We start from the raw sequence: 19,601 nt of genomic DNA, 5'->3' as shown, positions 1-19,601 counted from the left end.
CGCCATTCCTGCGTTTTGATCGAGGGGTCGTGTTTTGGCCTGAACTCTGTAGGTAGGAGTCTGATCCATCATTAGTTCATAACTTCTACATGTGCGCTCATCATGTCCTACTGACCTACAGAAATTACAAAACAACTGCTGGGAATTCTGTGTATACTTCTGTAATAGATGGAAGTTATCTATAACATGTTTTCTTCCTCTCTAACAAATCTCTCACCATTACGCAGGCGCCGCGCTTGGTCCTACTTGTGCCTCCGGTCTCAATGGCATTAATCCTCCTTTCGCGAGGTAATTCACGAGCATTGGGTAGTGGTCCTTGTCGTGCCCCTGGCCCTTACACTTTATGCACCATACCTCGTCTTGCACTTCTAGACGAGCCGTCCTGTCTTGTTTCAAACTCTGCATCTCCAAGCACAAGTTTTTAAACTGCGCATGAATCTGCTAGACTCCCAGGTTAGGATCTTGTATCGGAGTCTCGTGCAATCTCATTGCGACCTCCAAAGCCTCAGCCTAAGTGGTTAGCCTTTGTTGCCACAGCGCGTTCAGCAGATGCAGTGTTAACGAGGCTACAAACCATTCGCGGTGTTGCCCGTCTGTTAAGGTCATGTTCGTTTCGCAAATTGGGCACTTCAGTCTTTGATCCAACTCCCACGGGGTTTCGCCTAGTAGCATTGTGATTTCCTTAAATCCAATGATCGACTGTGCCTTCGATTTCAGCCTGCTAAATTCTTTGTTTAGCGCAGTCTAGATATCCGCTATCCCCGCATTCAGATTTTCATTGGAATGCTTAATATACCAAGTCAGTGCGCGATCCTGCAAAGCGCTGACCAACGTTGCCTTCTTTATATTGTCGTCCATGACACCCTGCGCTTCCCATACAAATTTTATCATGAACCAAAAATGGTTCGGATCTTCATTCCCTACTCCCTTGAACATTGGTAGCTTTATCACACTGGCCATACTGCTTCGTGGTGGCGGCGGAGGTGGTATGAGCGAAGTCGGGGTGAAGATGGTGAAACTGGTGGTGGTGTGGGCAGGGGTGGTATGCGCGGAATTATCTGCCTTATCAGGTTGATCGCACTTCTTGGCGAAACCTTCGCGAGCTCTTCTTCGCCCCCTCGCGGAGGTGATATCAAGGGGATTTAGTTTCTAGTTCTGTGCTACCTTCATTTCCGTATATTCTCCCACTCCGCGTAGCCCCAAACATCAATTTATTCGCATAACCCGCTTTTCACATAGTAGAATTTTAATCCAAGTGTTCAAAGATTTAACGTACTTACCTTGCGATCCCTTGAGGAAGTGTCGTTCTGCATCGCTATAGATGACTCAAGTATCTACTGCGAATTCAGTGATGAATCCTCCTATGATTCGATCCAGCCAGTTATCGATAGCACGCGTGATCTTATCTTCCGATGCTTCAAGTCTGCGCACCAATTCTGGAGTCCACACAATAGGTTTGTCAAGTTTACATCTTCCTTGGCTATCAACTAGCTTCGCGATCCACTCATAAAACTCAGTAGGGAAGGATACAAAGAAAATTTCGTGGATCTTTTTATACAAGTAGCAATCTAACCATTCTTCCTTTGATAGTCGCGGATTCCTATTTTCCTGCGTCGCGAACTCGTGAATCTTTCTGTCCAACCACTCTTCAATTCCTTTCTTGGTCGGATTCCAGTGATATGACATTAGACATCTCTATGCAGATCCCGGTCCTAGCAATGGAACCATTTGTTGGCTTGTTGGGGCCTGACCAAGGTTCAGAGTTAATTAGCCAAACAAATCCCGGTACTATTGGCCCTTTCGACAACAGTCTGCAGAGTGCAGACTGAGGTCTCACCCAAAGTAGTATGGGAGGGTTCTAGAACCAGGTTTCCACACCCTGGAGATGTTTGATGAGTTCGACTGGTCCGCGTTTGTCCCTATGCGTAGGTTGCTTCACGCACTTTCTCATTCCTCGCGGTCTGATATACTGCCTTGTGCAGCCCTACCCAAGGGTTGTGCGTCGTGCTCTACATTATTACCCAAAACCTTGCTTATATTCCTATATTAGTTAATTATCTTTGCCTACTTGAGTGCTTTAGGTTATAATTAACAACATAGAACCTTCATACAGGTGCCCGCGATAAATAAACAATATATTTGCAAATTATATCAATCATGCATTAACCCAAGAACAGATACACAAAATTATAGCAAAACTTCTCTTTATTGATTCTTTCCACGGTTACAGACTCGACTCGCCTTGCGCACTCAACTGCAGGGGTCCGCACACTTAGCTGCGAACTACTAGGCCTCTGCGCACACAATTGCAGAGCCTTCTCCTACTCTATGACCCAAAGACACACTTCACTCCGCGACTCAATCACTCATACTTCTCATGCTCATCCGTTCTTAGTTAGTTATCTTTTACACTTAGAGCCTCGCTCTATTTATACAATCCCATTTTCCGCGGACCATGGGTAGGTCTATCCAGCCGACATTACATTACAAAACTCTAAGGGCGGACAACCCTGTGACTCTAACATAATTTCGCGCCCCGTGCTCGCACTTCGCGGAGCTTTACAACAATATTCAGTCAAAACTTGGGCTTTAAGCCCCAAAACATGCCTTGGGGGGATTCCATGCCCAACAATAAGTAGTTAAAGTTGCAGTTAAAATATGAGCTTTGGAGGAGATGGGAACAAGTGTTGGATATATATTGTATCCTTTCAAGTGGACTTAAGCCCATCTCGGTGAGGGTTAGCCACTGAATGAAATGGGCTTGGGGGGACACAACTTATTAATTGGAGGTGCATGGGGGGGACAGTAGGCCCTTAAGGATAATTTGTTTTATCTATTATGTATTATTTCATTCAATTATTTCAACCCATTATAAACTAGTTTTGATTAGGGAATTGTTGGCAGTATGATATAGATGTTGTCCTTGATGGCAACTCACATAGATGACAATTCACAGTGCAACAGGTTAACCACAAAGGATTATAGATCAAACTCTAGAGATTGAAGAAAGAGAAGTATATGTTGGTTCATTTTGTCTAAGTAGCGTGTACACGCAGGTCCACATAACAAAAAGAGCGTATACGTATACACACACTCTCACAAGAGGAAAAGCGCGTACAGGTTGGAAAAACAAGGAAATTCAAGAGCAAAGAATATCAGGGGTCAATACCATGGTATTAGCCCACAATATTAAGCGGAGTAACGACTATTTGATCCCGCCCAAGAATACCACGGGTCCTAAGTGGTTTTGGTCCAAGGTATTGAGAAAGGCCTAAAACTATATAAGGAGGAGAAGATCATTAGGCCAGTGTGTGCAAGTGAATGGGTTTCTGAGGAATACTTCTATCTGAAGTATATGTTATGTTGCAGGGGCTATGATTATGAGATGATCTGAAATATTTTGTGCACCTTGGATACAATGTTAGATCAGGATCATAAGAACTAAAATGACTTATCATTGCATGATTTGATGTTGATTGGGCTAGATCTGAATACTAATGCATGTTTCATTCTGTAAATGTTATGATCTGGGTATGATTGAAGTCTAGAATAGTTGTGAAGTTTTAAGTTAGTATTTGCAGATCTATACGTTGGTTCACTTTGTTAAAAGCGCATATACATGCTGGTTCGACACATCAAAGTAGTGTATACATTATGAAATATGATGTTTGAAGTTGCAGTTGGTTCTAGTTGTTGTTGCAGAGTTCTGGGTTCTACTTTGTGTTCTGGTGACTGTGTTCTAGTGACAACGTTTTGAATGTTTAGATTGATTGATTGTGATTTGCTTCAATGATGATGGGTTTTCAGTGATTGGTTGTATTACAGTGGTGATTGATTTTGAGCTTCAATGTTGCTGATGGGTCTAGTATGAAAATTGGATGAAACGTGGCCTTCAGATTGTAGTGTTGTGTTCCAGGAGTATCTAGTTTGAAAATTTATGAAACGTGGTCTCTGGAGGAAGAGAGAAGGTTGTAGCCTTCTGTAGGCTGGCGCCTACGTATTGGTAAACATATCGTCCAATACAAGAGACAGCGGGTTGGAGCTCCCTTCTAGTAGCGGCTGGAAAAAGAGTGAAGGTTGGAGCCTTCTATAGGTCGGCGCCTACGTACTAGTAAACGGATCGGCTAGTACAAGAGCTAGGGGGTTGTAGCTCCCTTCCAGTAGAATCTAGAGAATGAGAGAAGGTTGTAGCCTTCTGCAGGTGGGTGCCTGCGTACTGGTATGAGTCTGCACCAGTACAAGATTGTAAACATGTTTTTCTTATATTAAAAGAAGACAACAGCAGGTGGTTTTTGTCCCGCATTGATCTGAATTTGAAACTACTTGTAAATGGTTTGCAAGGTATTCAATTCAGATATATACATGTTTAAAAGATGTCCATGTCTTGCAGAAAGAAAACAAATGAAAATTTCAGCTGTTCATGACCCTTTTAAGTATAGCAGATTTATTTCCTTTTACTGTTTAACACACTAAAACGAATTTGTTCTGCAAAATAAATCAACCACAGATGCAAAAGAAGTTGGTGAAGCAGTTCACCCCTCCTGGGCTACGTCTGCTGGGTCCAAGGCTCCCAAATGGGCCTGTCCTTGTTTTACTTAAATGCTCCAATTGAATATACAGCTGAATAGAAGAATATACAGGTGGAATAGATGGTAAAAATGGATTCAGAACACTGGAATCCTTCAGGATTGACTACTGGTTCACCTCCAATGGATACCTGCAACCCTATACAGTCTTCCCAATACTGGGCCCTAGTGGCTCCTAGAACTTCCACGGCTCCAAAACCTCTGCAAATGACCTCCGATGGCTGTAAGACCTACACCCATGGCTTTAGAAGGTTGAAAATGCCCAAAAAAAAAAAAAAAAATCGTCCAAAACCGCCTTTGCTAGCCAAAGTTATGGCCAATTAAAGTTTCTCCAATCTACCCCTAGAAAAACTCTAGCTAACTGTAGTTGGAGGCCAGATAAGCCCGCCACCACCAAATCTGACCTGACCGCCGGATAACCGTTGGGCTTTAACGTGCATGTGACTGAGTTAATGTAACTGGCAGTTCCCCTTGGATTCTGCGCTGGTGGTTAGTGTTCTGGCCCTGGTTCTCGGCACAAGATCATATGGAATGGGGGCTGGCCCCCTTCATTTCTCGCCCAACAAACAATTTAAAATTTAAATAAACTTTGGTCCAAACAACATTCAAGTTCCACCGTTGTGGCCCAACGGTAAGGCATGTCGCTTGTAATAGGGAGGTCGCGGGTTCGATCCTCCATCCATCCAAAATTTTGAAATGCGCTACAAACCTTGATGCTGACGTCACCTGGGGCCACGTGGCAGCCTCCGAGCCTGCCACGTGGCAGCTTGCTATTGGCTGTTCGAACAAAATATTCCCTGGAATATTCTAAGGAATATTTTGTGGAATATTCTTTTTTATTTTTTTTTGAAAAATTCAAAATTCCAATATTACTAAGAAATTTTTCTTTTTGCCATAACTTTCTCATACGGTGACCATTTTTCGAACCGTTTGCGGCGCTGGAATCAGGAAGATGAGCACTTTTCAGTCATTCAACTTTGAACTAGTTCTGATCATTTTAAATTTTGAGCATTTTACGACACTTAGGACATGAGCACCTGATCACGCCTCCCCATTGGGAAGCTTTTGGACACCAAAAGCCTTCAACTACCTGTTAAAGTGGTGAGGGTACAGATCCCTCACTCTGTCCACCTCCATCCACTTTGCCTTGTTCGGTTTGCTGCCTTTGAAACCAACCCGAACATAATCTACACTGCCCTTCCTTGAAGTGCATGTCCTTCTGTCAAGGATTGTATCTTCTTTTAGCTCATCTAAGAATTCTGGCGAGAAATATTCTATAGATGGCAGCTGAAAAACACTTTCATGATCAAAAATCAAAGGAGGTTCATACAAACGTAAGTTCTCCACATTGACAACAGAATACATTTGCATGTAGGAAGGCAAATCTAATTGAAAAGCATTATTTCCTACCTTCTTGAGGATTTTGAATGGACCATAACGAATAGGCTTCAACTTTTTACCTTCTCCTTGCATCCTTTCCTTACTAATGTACAGGCATACCTCATCCCCTTATTGAAACTTGTGATCGACTCTATGCTTGTCGTGTCTTTCCTTATACTTGCCTTGACTCTTCTCAAGCTGTTCTTGAATTTGCTGATGTATTTGCTGAATTCTTTCAATGAATGAACGAGCTTTGTCAATATCACTATGTCCCTCAATGGCGACATCTTTCTCAAGAATGAAATCAAGAGGTGATTTTGGCAAGTAACCAAAACAAGCTTCAAACGGTGAGGTGTTTGTGGAAGAGTGCTTGGCACAGTTGTAAGCATGCTGTATGTAGTGCAAATGTTCATCCCAAAGCTTGGGATGCTTGCTGCAATAACCTCTCAAGAGGTGCACAATGGTTCTGTTCACAACTTCAGTTTGTCCATCTGTTTGCGGATGGAAAGCAGCACTTTTCTTCAACTTGGTGTCCATCATCTCCCATAGGTTGGACCAAAAATTCCCCACGAATCTAGAATCCCTGTCACTAATAATGGAAGTAGGCAAACCAAAGTGAATCCATACATGATGAAAAAATAATTCAGCAGTTTGTTCAGTAGTTATAGTTTTCTTACAAGGCATAAGTATACACATTTTGCTGAAACGATCAACTACTACATATAAATAATCATGCTGCTTTCTAGATTTTGGCAAACCTCCTACAAAATCCATAGAGATGCTCTCCCATGGTCTAGAAGGTACCGACAAAGGAGTATACAAACCAAGCTTCCTATTACTAGGCTTGCTTGTAGCACATAATGAACATCCTCTTATGAACCTTGAAACAAAATCTACCATGCGAGGCCAATAACAATACCTCTGTAGATGTGAAACTGTTTTGCTTACCCCAAAATGGCCAGCAATAAGAGAAGAATGAGCTTCTCTTATGACATTTATTCTCTCCCCCTGTGGTATACACAACTTGCCCAAATGAAACAACAAATTGTTATGCATGTGATAGTCATTTTCCTCTACATGATTCCCTTTACTCAAGTTAGCATACACATCTTTAAAGTCATCATCAGATGCATATTGTTCTATGTAACTATCATGTACAATGGAATCATTCTTAAGTAAAGTAACAGCACCAATAATAGGCCTTGAAAGCATATCAGCAACCTTATTCAAAGTACCTTTCTTGTACCTTATTACCAAATGGAACTGTTGCAAGAAGCCCATCCATCTGGTGTCGTGACTGTTGTAACTTGCTTTGTGATTGCAAGTACTGTAAGGGTTGACAGTCGGTATGTATAACAGTTTTTTTGCCCAGCAAATAGTGTTTCCACTTTTTGGCGGTTTGTACCAATGCATACAACTCCTTATCATATGTAGGATAATTTACAACAACACCATTAAAAGTTTCATAATGAAAAGCAATAGGCTTACCATGCTGTAGAAGAACTGCACCCATGGCATAATCACTAGCATTAGTTTGTATCTCAAATGGCTGTCTCAAATCCGGTAATGCAAGGACTGGAGCTGAACTAATCTTCTCTTTCAAAGATTCGAAAGCTTTTTGCTGCTTGCCTCCCCATTGGAAAGCATGCTTCACACTTGTCACTGCATGCATAGGAGCTGCTATAGAAGAAAAGTTAGAGATGAATTTCCTCCAATATTGAGCTGCACACAAAAAACTTCTTACCTCTGTTATGGATTTGGGAGTAGGCCAATTCACAATAGCCTCTATTTTAGCAGGATCAATTCTCAAAGCACCTCCTCCTACTATGTGTCCCAAATAAACCAAAGAAGTCTTTCCAAATTCACACTTTGACATTTTAAGAAATAACTGATTCTTCTTCAAAACATCAAGTACTTTCCTAACATGCATGACATGATCTTCTCTAGACTTGCTGAAAATTAAGATGTCATCTAAGTAGACAATAACGAAATCATCAAGAAAAGGACGCAAGACATCATCCATTACCCACATGAAAGTTGCAGGTGCATTGCACAAACCAAATGGCATCACAAGCCACTCAAAGAGTCCTTGTTTGGTTTTAAAGGCTTTCTTCCAAATGTCACTTTCTTCAATTCTTACTTGATGATATCCACTGCGCAAGTCTAACTTAGTGAAATATCGAGCATCTTTCAGCTGGTCTAACAAATCATCTATCCTTGGGAGTGGGTAACGATTCTTTACCATTATCTTGTTCAAGGCCCTGAAATCAACACACATACGCCAAGTGCCATCTTTCTTTGGAATCAATACAATCGGTGACCCACATGGCGAAGTACTTGGCCTTATGAAACCCTTGTCCAACAAGTCCTTGTTTTGCTTCTTTATTTCAACATTCTCCATAATAGACATGCGGTACATGCCTATGTTTGGAAGAGGACAATCTGGATGCAAATGGATTTCATGTTGAATCTCCCTCTTAGGAGGCAAACCTGTTGGCTCCTGAAACATCTCATGATATGCATCAACTACATCATACAGTTCTGATTTAAGTTTTGGATCACAATTGTCAAATGACTCATGATTCACATCAACCTTGGGCTTAATCATAAGAAGAACAAAATTCTTACTTGAATTAACCAGCCTTTTTACCTGTCCTGCATTCACCATCGCTATATTTGTCTTCTTGCGATGAGCTCTAATAATGAACTCCTTGCCATCTTTGAAAAGATGATATTTTTTTTCATGGCGATGAAAGATAGCTTTCCTGTCAAACAAGTAAGGACTTCCCAAAACAATTCCTGCTATATCAAAAGGTACCACATCAAGTTCATCCGTGTCAATAAAATGTGCAGTAATTGCAAAGCACAATGTGCACTTTCTTGAAACTTGTAAATTTGCATCCTTGCAAATCCATCCAAGTGGATATGGCTTTGGATGTGGAACGGTCTCAAGTTTAAGCTGCTTGACCAAGTCCTCTGATATAAGGTTTGCTTGTGACCCACTATCAAAAAGTGTGTCAATTTTAGTATGTTTTGAAATCACCCTCACATGAAAGAGTTCAATTCTTTCTTCCTCATTAGGAGCTTGTACATGGCAGTTTGAGGTACTAGTGCTGGCTTGAGTTTCAATTTCTTTTCCCTTCAAGTTTTTCAAACCCATGGCTGCAATTTTGGTTTCATCACCTGAATCATCCCCTAAATCCTGTGGTGTAGATGTAGTAGCAACAGTTTTCTGTTTCCCTTTGGATTCGTTAAATTGAGGTCTTTTTTCAGGATGTAATTTCCAACAGTTTTTATCCTCATGGCCTGGTTTAGAACAATGTTTACAGATCACTTTCTCACTCTCCTGTTTGACAGATGCATTCTTTTTTCCCTTTCCCTTGGAGGTTTTCTCTTTGTTTTTCCCCTTGGGGGGCTTGTTTCTACCCTCTTCAAATGTGTTTTTTCCCCTTGCCTCTAAATGTGTAGCTTGGAAACAAACCTCGTCCAGGCTAGTAGGGTTAAACATCAAGATGGTGTGTCTAAGGTAGCCATGCAAGCCACCAATGTATTTCAGCAAGGTTTCCTGGGTCTGTAAATCTACCCCTAACAAGAGAGCTCTTCTCCTGAATTCTTGGGTGTAGTCTTGGACACTCTGACCCTTAAGTTGTCTAAAATTTTTCCAGTTCATAATGGCTTTCTGCATGTTGAGCATGAGGATAAAACTGTTTTTTAATGGCTAACAGAAATTCAGGCCATGTTAAGGTAACCTTACCAAATTTCTTGATCTCCTCTTTAGTCTTGGCCTCCCACCAGACCAATGCTGCTCCATCCATTCTCAAAGAAGCCAACTGAATCTTTGTGGCATCATCATGCATATTCTGGATCCTCAAGTAAACTTCCAACTGCCTAATCCAGTTGTCAAGCTTTTCTGCATTCACTTCACCATTAAACATAGGTAATTCGAATTTTACATCAAACTTCAAAAAAGAACTTTTTCCAGAGGATCTATGCTTATGCACAGAAGAAGAAGATGAGGATGAAGAGGAAGAAGGTGACGATGGGGGTGGTGGATCACCATTTCCTCCATGTCCTTTCTTGGAATGATCATCATCCTTCTTACCTCCTGAAGAGCCCTCTCCTTCATGTGGATGTTTGGACCCTTCTCCAGCCAATTTCTCATTTCTTTCTTGGTACAATATCCTCACCATTTCAGTGAGGTCCAAGAAAGCCTTTCTGAAGACTCTTTCTTCTTCTTTTGGATCCATGTCTGCAGAAATTTCTCCTTCATGTGCAGACATTCTTGAAGCTTCTGCTGAGACTCTTGAGGGTGAAATTGAAGGTGGAGGTGATGGCTCTCTGGCCTTCCTTGACTGAGGATTCTCTCGTTCTCTAGTCAACTGTCCTTCCCCTCTTTTAAGTTTCAACCTGGTAAGCATCAATACTTGTAAGACAGTTAGGAGATCTTTGCACAAAAACAATCAAAAGACAACTACACCAGAGATTGACTGAGAGAGCATTTATCTACTTTGCAATTGTATAACAAGAGCATTTTGAAGGCTTCCTGGCTCGTTTCAGGCTCTGTCTATAGCTTATTTGACTGCTTTTGATACAAAGAAGCAACAACATAGCTCTGATACCAACTTGATCTGAATTTGAAACTACTTGTAAATGGTTTGCAAGGTATTCAATTCAGATATATACATGTTTAAAAGATGTCCATGTCTTGCAGAAAGAAAACAAATGAAAATTTCAGCTGTTCATGACCCTTTTAAGTATAGCAGATTTATTTCCTTTTACTGTTTAACACACTAAAACGAATTTGTTCTGCAAAATAAATCAACCACAGATGCAAAAGAAGTTGGTGAAGCAGTTCACCCCTCCTTGGCTACGTCTGCTGGGTCCAAGGCTCACAAATGGGCCTGTGCTTGTTTTAATTAAATGCTCCAATTGAATATACAGCTGAACAGAAGCATCTACAGGTGGAATAGATGGTAAAAACGGATTCAGAACATTGGAATCCTTCAGGATTGACTACTGGTTCACCTCCAATGGATACCTGCAACCCTATACAGTCTTCCCAATACTGGGCCCTGGTGGCTCCTAGAACTTCCACGGCTCTAAAACCTCTGCAAATGACCTCCGATGGCTGTAAGACCTACACCCATGGCTTTAAAAGGTTGAAAATACCCAAAATCGAAAAACAAATCGTCCAAAACCGCCTTTCCTAGCCAAAGTTATGGCCAATTAAAGTTTCTCCAGTCTGCCCCTAGAAAAACTCAAGCTAACTGTAGTTGGAGGCCAGATAAGCCCGCCAATTTTGGCGGTCCGCCAATTCTACCACCAAATCTGACCTGACCGCCGGATAACCGTTGGGCTTTAACGTGCATGTGACTGAGTTAATGTAACTGGCAGTTCCCCTTGGATTCCGCGCTAGTGGTGTTGGTACCATCCCATGACCTCCTTTTTCCTCCTAAAACATATCATTTGCCTATTCCTTTTCATCATATATCTCTTAGAATCCTTGAAAATTGATTAGTTAATAGTTCTATAGTTATTAAAATGCATTGAAATTGATTTAGGAGTTTTATGTTAAAGAATTAGAAGTTTTTGGTAAAATGGTTACAGGAAGTTCCAACATCCTGTAATTAGCTCATTGTTTGACATGTGGCACACCAGCTGGGCTAGAGCGAAAGGCATGGATGAAAAGTAGAATGTCCAAGCATGGACGAATACCTATCCTACAGCAGAATCGACCCTCCTACATGCGCGGTCAACACAGGTCAAAGCATGGCACACTGGCGACAAAGGCAGCAACAACAGCGCATTCTAATTTGATTTAGTTTTTGTTCTTTTTGAAATCAGTTTAGGATGGAAACATTTTGAAAATCTCGATGTAGTAAAAGCGGCAACAGCCATATTCTGAATGTACATTCATTTTCGAAATGACATGGTTGTAAATAGACATATGTAAATACAGTCCGGGTAATGAATGATGGTTAATCGTTGTATCATTCTGAAACAGAGTTTTTGAACTTAATACTAAGAATCCAGTTACAGTCACGACCCTTGTCTTGTGCGTTGATTTGATAGCCGGTTGAATACAGTCCAGTATACCTCTGGAACGCGGACGGGCCCTGCGTTAAACTGGTATACTGTCCTTTTCGTTTTATTCGCACTTAGGGTATCATATGGTTTGCACAGTAGTTACGATTGGTTTTCAATTTCAATAGCTCTTGATTTCAATTGAATGTATGTGGTTTGCGTTTGTGGTAATACTTGAACAGTCATCGCTGAGATCTTGAAGCGCGTCCTGTAAGGGATTCGATCCCTGTGTTGTCTTTTAAAAGCAATGCCATGAACCTTGTTTTCATTTCAAAATCCATTTATGATCTCTGTATATTTTTATCTTGTATAAATATTAGTGAATGTTGGGTGTTTGCTGAACAAGGGTTTTATGTGTGATGTCTCTGTAAGGAGATCGAAATCTTGGTTTGCAGTGATACACAGTGTTTAGGTTCAGTGTTTAATTTGGTAAATGCATTTAATGATAGTATTGTAATCAGGTATATTAGCAGAGTGACCTGAGTGTTTGGATGATAGGTAACATACCCCAATCTTCCGTAAAGAAGTCCTGTGACCTACATCATAACCACTTAGCCAACAATCCTTTATGTCTATATACTTTAGACGCATGCCTCTAAGCTTACGCATCCTGGTCGATAATAAATATAGTCTAGTCTAGTACCCTAGCTAGAACACTACATTTTGGCACCGTTGCCGGGGAGGCGTACTTAAAGGATTCAAACAAAAAGAAAAAAATTTCAATACACAAAAATAAACAAAAACACAGTTAGAAATCATGTTCATTTATGCCTAGATTTAGAGACAGTCAAGGTAGATTTGTAAAAACCCCCCACCATCTAAAAACTAACCCATCATCATCAGGAGCAGACTCTCTAGGGAATACAACACCAGCTGAGGAAGTTATCCAAGCATTGGAAGAAAAACAAAAGTCAGGACAGAGACTTACTCTTATTGAAAGGCAAACTTTATTTACACTTAAATCGCAGAAGAAGCACTTTCCTAGACCTTCCACACAAGGAGGAAGTAGTACAGTGACCGAACAATCTTTCTTTAATCTCCTTTTTCAAACAAGTGACACTGACACAGAAAGACCTATTAGAATGGCTGAGGAAGGATCTGGATCAGTACCACGCCAAGGAGATGAAGAGGAGTCAACCTTTAAGTTTCCTATACATGAACCACAGGAAGATGATGAGATCAAAATGAAAAACATACCCCATCCGTGCTACCAAACTTCTATGGTATGGTTTCGGAGGATCCAGACTCATTCTTGTTCGAGTTTGACATTGTATGTTGAACATATGGCTATACAGATGATGCCCATAGGCTTAGATTATTCCCAGCGACATTAAAGGCATCAGCCTTAAGATGGTTCATGAGGCTTGGTGAGCATGCTATAGTTGATTGGGATGGCATGAGGAGAATATTTCTTAGGAAATATCAGCCTTATTGCAGATCCAAAGATTCTAAAGATGATATCTTTAGACTGAGCCAACAAGAGGATGAAACCTTAGAGGAATATTTAGAACGGTTTGTCTACAACTTACAAAAATCTAAACACCGAACTATGCCTCTTGATCTGATCCGCACAATATTCTTGAAAGGTATCCGAGAGGAATACATGGATGACCTCAACTTGATGGGCAAAGGTGACATTTCTGCTTTACCCTTTGAAGAAATCGCTGAGTTGTGCGAAAAGTATTCAAGGAGTAAAGCTAAAATGGGAAAGAGAACCCTGTCATCCAAAGTCACAAAATCTGCCTCTGCAAGTGTCACAAGGGCTGAAATAGGGAATCTTTTAGAAGAGTTTAAAACAGATCTGTTAAGCACTCTAGGGAACCAAATTGACACTTTAAAGGCCAAGAAGAAATAAGAAGATGAGGATCACATAATGGCTATCTTCTGCCCAAAATGCCGGAAGAAACATGCATTAAAAGATTGCCCTCTAGAGAACATCCAAGTTTGTGCTTTCTGTACTGAACATCATGATATGTTTAACTGTCCTAAAGTTAAAGTTTTGCAGAACTGTAATATGGCGGCCAATGCAGAGATGGAAAACGTGTATTACATGGGTGCAAAGAGACCATGGCAGCCGAGGCCAACACCTCAAGGTATGTTTCCAAGTCAAAATTTGCAATTTCCTATGAATGATCAAATGTATGCACAAAACTCATGGAATGTACCCATGCCATGGCAGCACCAAAACCAATCACAACACCAATGGAGACTGTCTCAACAATACTCCCAATCTTATCATACATACCCTCAATCATACCCACCATACTCACAACCATATCAGCAATACCAACAGCCGTATTCATCACATTCTCAACCATATCAACAGTATCCTCAGCAAGTTGTCTATCAGCCCCAACCTCCTCAACAAGCACTGCCTGCTCCTCCACCAATAAATCCACCACAACTGCAATTTCCAGCTAACTCAAAACCTCCCAGACCCACTCAAATTCCTGCTCAAACTGTCCCAAATCCGAATAATAGAGCAGAGAGGCCAGCCTACAATGTAGAAGAGGGAACCTCATATTCCACACTGCCTTTGCAAAATATTAACTTGAGGTCTGGTAGGGTACTCCACAAAGATTCTCCAATAACAGATAAGCAAGAAGAAAACACAGAAAATGAAAATGAAATGACAAATCAAAGAAACCTAAACAATGATAAACAGATGCAATCACTGCATCCACCTTTTCCAGACCGATTGGTCCAAATAAAACCTCCATTGTCTATACCACAGTTTGATGTCTTAGATGAACTCAAGAATGTCTACATAAAAATTCCACTGCTGCAAGCTATAAAAGACATTCCTATCTATACCAAAGCCATCAAAGACATGTGCCTCAAGAAGCCTGCTAGAAAACGGATTGATCCTCAAACCATTCATGTTTTAGGAAATTTAGCAGGCCTTATGACCAATACCATCTCCATGGAGAAGTATGTTGATCCTGGCATCCCCAGAGTGACCACCATCATTAACAACATACAAATTCCAAACACTTTGATAGATCTTGGAGCCGCAATCAATGTCATGACTCTTGAAACCATGAGAACACTCCAGCTCATAAATTTGCAACATACATCGATTGTTCTAGAACTAGCTGATAGGTCTAAAGTGATTCCTGAGGGGATCTTGGAGGACATCATTGTCTCATTGGACTCTTGGGAGTATCCAGTGGATTTCTTAGTCCTTCAACCCAAATCCAATTTAGGAGGACACCCTATCATCCTTGGTAGACCATGGTTAGCGATTGCTGATGCATTTATAGGATGTTGATCGGGCAACATGATCATTTCAAGGGGGACCGAAAGAAAACAACTCACCCTTTATCCATCGGCACAATCACCAGCAGTAACACACAATTTGTGGCTTGATGATAAATTTAATGATAAAGAAGGAGTACAATCTGTTTTTAGCATTGACCAAATCTATGATTTCCAGGAACAAGACAATAATGATTTGGTAGAATTATTCCTTTCTCAACCTGATATGTCTGAAAATTTGAGAAATGAACAATATCATGCTGCAGATGTGCTTCTGGCCCAAAGCTTTCAGGAAACATGCACCATTCAATCTTTGCAAACTACATTTCACGACATTTTTCCAGTTCAATCCATCACCAATACACAGAGTCAGATCATAGAGATTAGTCCAGGGAAAACTCTGAACATAGGCAATCACCTAGACTCATCTCAGCAAGAGAAATTGATTCGACTCTTGAGAAAATACCAAAAAGCCTTTGCTTGGGACTACACCGATATGCATGGGATTCACCCCGACACATGCACTCACCATATCTATATAGATAGCACCATTAAACCAGTGAGGCAACCACAGAGAAGAATGAACCCCATGCTCCAAGATATTGTCAGGGAGGAATTGCAAAAACTTTTGAGAGTTAATTTTATATATCCTATTTCTGACAGTCAATGGGTATCCCCATTGGTTATAGTGCCCAAGAAAAATGGTAAGTGGCGCATTTGTGTTGATTATAGGCAGCTGAATAAAGCAACGCTCAAAGATTATTTCCCACTACCATTTATTGACCAAGTGTTAGACACCCTAGCTGGCAAATCATCATTTTCTTTTCTTGATGGTTTCAGTGGCTACAACCAGATCAGGATCGCCTCAGAAGACCAGGACAAAACCACATTCACCTGTCCTTGGGGCACTTATGCTTACAATGTTTTTCCATTTGGACTTTGCAACACTCCAGCTACATTTCAGAGAGCTGTGCTAGCTATTTTCGCTGATTTAATTCATGATTGTGTTGAAGTTTACATGGATGATTTTTCAGTATATGGCAATTCATTTGAACACGCATTAGACAACCTTGAGAGAGTTTTGAAAAGATGTATTGAAGCTAACCTGTCCCTCAGCAATGAAAAGTGCTTTGTGATGTTAAACGAAGGGATAGTGTTAGGCCACTATATTTCTTTTCAAGGCATCAAGGTTGACCCAGCAAAGATCCAGATCATTGCTGATTTGCCAATTCCACAAAATCAAAGAGAGGTAAGAAGTTTCCTTGGGTATGCAAGCTATTACCGAAGATTTATTGAACATTTTAGTAAAATAGCTTTACCTTTGTTTAAACTTCTAACCAAAGATGTACTTTTCAACTGGAATGAGAACTGTCAACAAGCATTTGAACAACTCAAAAAGAAGTTATCAACCGCACCAGTCTTGAGAGGGCCTAATTGGAGCCTACCATGTCATATCTTCACGGATGCATCTGACACTGCAGTGGGTGCATCCTTAGGCCAAAAAGAGGAATCTTGTACTTATGCCATTTATTTCATTAGCAAAAATCTAACACCTGCAGAGTTAAACTACACAGTTACAGAAAAGGAAACACTTGCCATCATTTATGCTGTGAATAAATTCCAACATTATATAACTGGTTATGAGGTCTTTGTACATACTGATCATTCTGCCATTCGACATTTAATGAATAAACCAATAACTAGTGGCAGAGTTACCAGATGGTTATTATTGTTACAGGAATTTAACATCACAGTGTTAGATAGACCAGGCAAAGAGAACCAGGTGGCAGATTTTCTTTCTAGACTGCAAAATCCAGGTGAGGTTGTTCCAGTTGAAGATTCTTTTCCAGATAAAAACTTATTTGCAATTTCCATAGTAACTCCTTGGTATGCTAATTTGGCCAATTATTTGTCTACAGGAAGGACACCTCCACACTTTACTGCAAAGGAAAGGAAGAGACTAGTCAAACAAAGTGCTAGATATTCATGGCTTAATGGCGATTTATTTTACACTGGTTATGATATGATCATTAGAAGATGTGTAAGAAATGATGAGGTAATTGATATTTTAAAATCTTGCCATGATGAACCATGTGGTGGGCATTTTGCAGCTAAGCGGACAGCATTTAAAGTTCTTACTCTTGGATACTACTGGCCATCCATTTTCAAGGATGCCAAGAAGTATGTAAAGAGTTGTGACAGCTGCCAAAGAATGGGCAGGCCCACAACTACCGATGAGATGCCCCTTCAGCCCCAAGTTCACTTAGAGCCATTTGACAAATGGGCTCTAGACTTTATAGGACCCATTAACCCAACCTCCAATGGTAAGAAGTACATCTTAGTATGTACTGATTACGTCACAAAGTGGGCTGAAGCAAAAGCACTGGTTAGAGCAACTGAACACACAGTAGTAAATTTCCTTTTTGAAGAGATTTTTGTGAGGTATGGAGTACCAAGGGAAATTGTGACTGATCAAGGTACTCAATTCACCTCAAAGCTAGTGAAGGACATCATAGACAAATACCAAATCGAGCATAGGAAAAGTACCCCTTACCATCCACAGGCCAATGGGCAGGTGGAATCAACAAACAAAACCTTGGAAGGCATCATTACTAAAACTGTTGCAATGAACAGGAAAAATTGGGAAGAGAAGCTCAAAGATGCACTCTGGGCTTACAGGATTACCTGGAAAGATACTACAGGATTTACACCATATCAGTTGGTGTACGGCAAAGAGGTAATGCTTCCTATTGAGTTCCAAATACATACTTTTAAACTGGCTGCAGATTTACAAATTGATTTGGACCAAGCACAAAAAGAAAGAATTCAGCAGTTGAACCAGCTGGATGAGATGAGGCAGCAAGCAGAGGAAACCACAATCCTCATGCAAAAACAAAGGAAGCAGTGGCATGATGCACATATTAAGAAGAAGCAGTTCAAGGAAGGTGACTGGGCTTTACTTTTTGACTCTAAATTCAGAGATCATAAAGCCAAGTTCACCACCCATTGGATGGGCCCATACCAAATTTGTTCAGGCTTACAACAATGGTTCAGTCAAGCTCAAAACTATTGATGGAGAAGGTCACTCCTTTACTGTCAATGGTCATCGCCTGAAACTATACACCAAGCCCATCAGCAAGCAAGATTTTCTCCATACAGTATCTCAGCAAAGAGAGGTTGAGGTATTGCAACCCTCAGCTGCAGTATCACTGCCTTAGTTCATTTCCTTTCAATTTCAGAGTAAAAAAGAAATAAAAAAAAAATAATATAAAACAAAAACTAAAATATATATATATATAAAATAATGGGTTAGATGTGAAAACCAGCCTCTGGCACACTCTAACCCCAAATTCCTACTTGAAAACCAATTCGTTGGCGGGTAAGAATTCTCTTTCTTTTGTTCACTGTTTGATTTATCAGCTGAATCATGACTTGAGGACAAGTCAAAATTTTAGTCGGGGAGAGAGGCATCAACATTTTGTTCTTTTATCTCTCCATTGTAAATTCTTAAAGATTTCTTATCCTATATCTTCACTGTAAATTTCCAAAGCAGCTTGTTCCAGCATTCCAGACTTCAATAAATAAGCTGTTTTGTCATTGTTTTATCTCAGAGGGACCTGGTTATAAACATTATGCAGGGGGACCTGTTCTGTCCAGACAACTATGCTACCAACACCAGCAGTAATGGGACCTGTTTAAGACACCCAGAAGGGACCTGTTAAAGAGATTGACACCTAGGGCTACTTCAACAAAGTTTCATCAAGTTTCTACAAGGATTTGGGCACCAAGATTCCATCAAATGCCCAACCTCAATGAACCTGTATACATATAAGGAGCTGCATGAACATTTTCACATCTTTCTCAAGGGACCTGTTACATCTTCAAATCTTTCTCAAGGGACCTGTTGCATTTAATCTTTCTCAAGGGACCTGTTACATCTTCAAATCTTTCTCAAGGGACCTGTTGCATTTAATCTTTCACAAGGGACCTGTTGCATTCAATCTTTCTCAGGAGACCTGTTACAACAAGCAAAAGAACAGTCAAAAGGGACTAGTCCTACTCAGCATGTCAATACAACAACAACCAACAAAAGAGTAATATGTTTCTTATTCTTAACATTTAATTTCTTAGATTGATTTTTAATGTAAATTTGATGACTGTGACTGTTATGATCGATTTCAAGGACACCTACATTTCCTATCATCCCTTATTCCACCGATTCTTATCATTTCTCATACTTCAACCTATTCATACTTCTAAACCCATTACCAACACATCAACCTTGTCATGCTA

The sequence above is a fragment of the Pinus tabuliformis genome, chromosome 4_2, assembly GCF_031772625.1.
Source record: "Pinus tabuliformis cultivar Carrire ecotype Pingquan chromosome 4_2, CPIR1, whole genome shotgun sequence".
NCBI classification, from domain to species: Eukaryota; Viridiplantae; Streptophyta; class Pinopsida; order Pinales; family Pinaceae; genus Pinus; species Pinus tabuliformis.
This window is presented reverse-complemented; position numbering follows the sequence as displayed.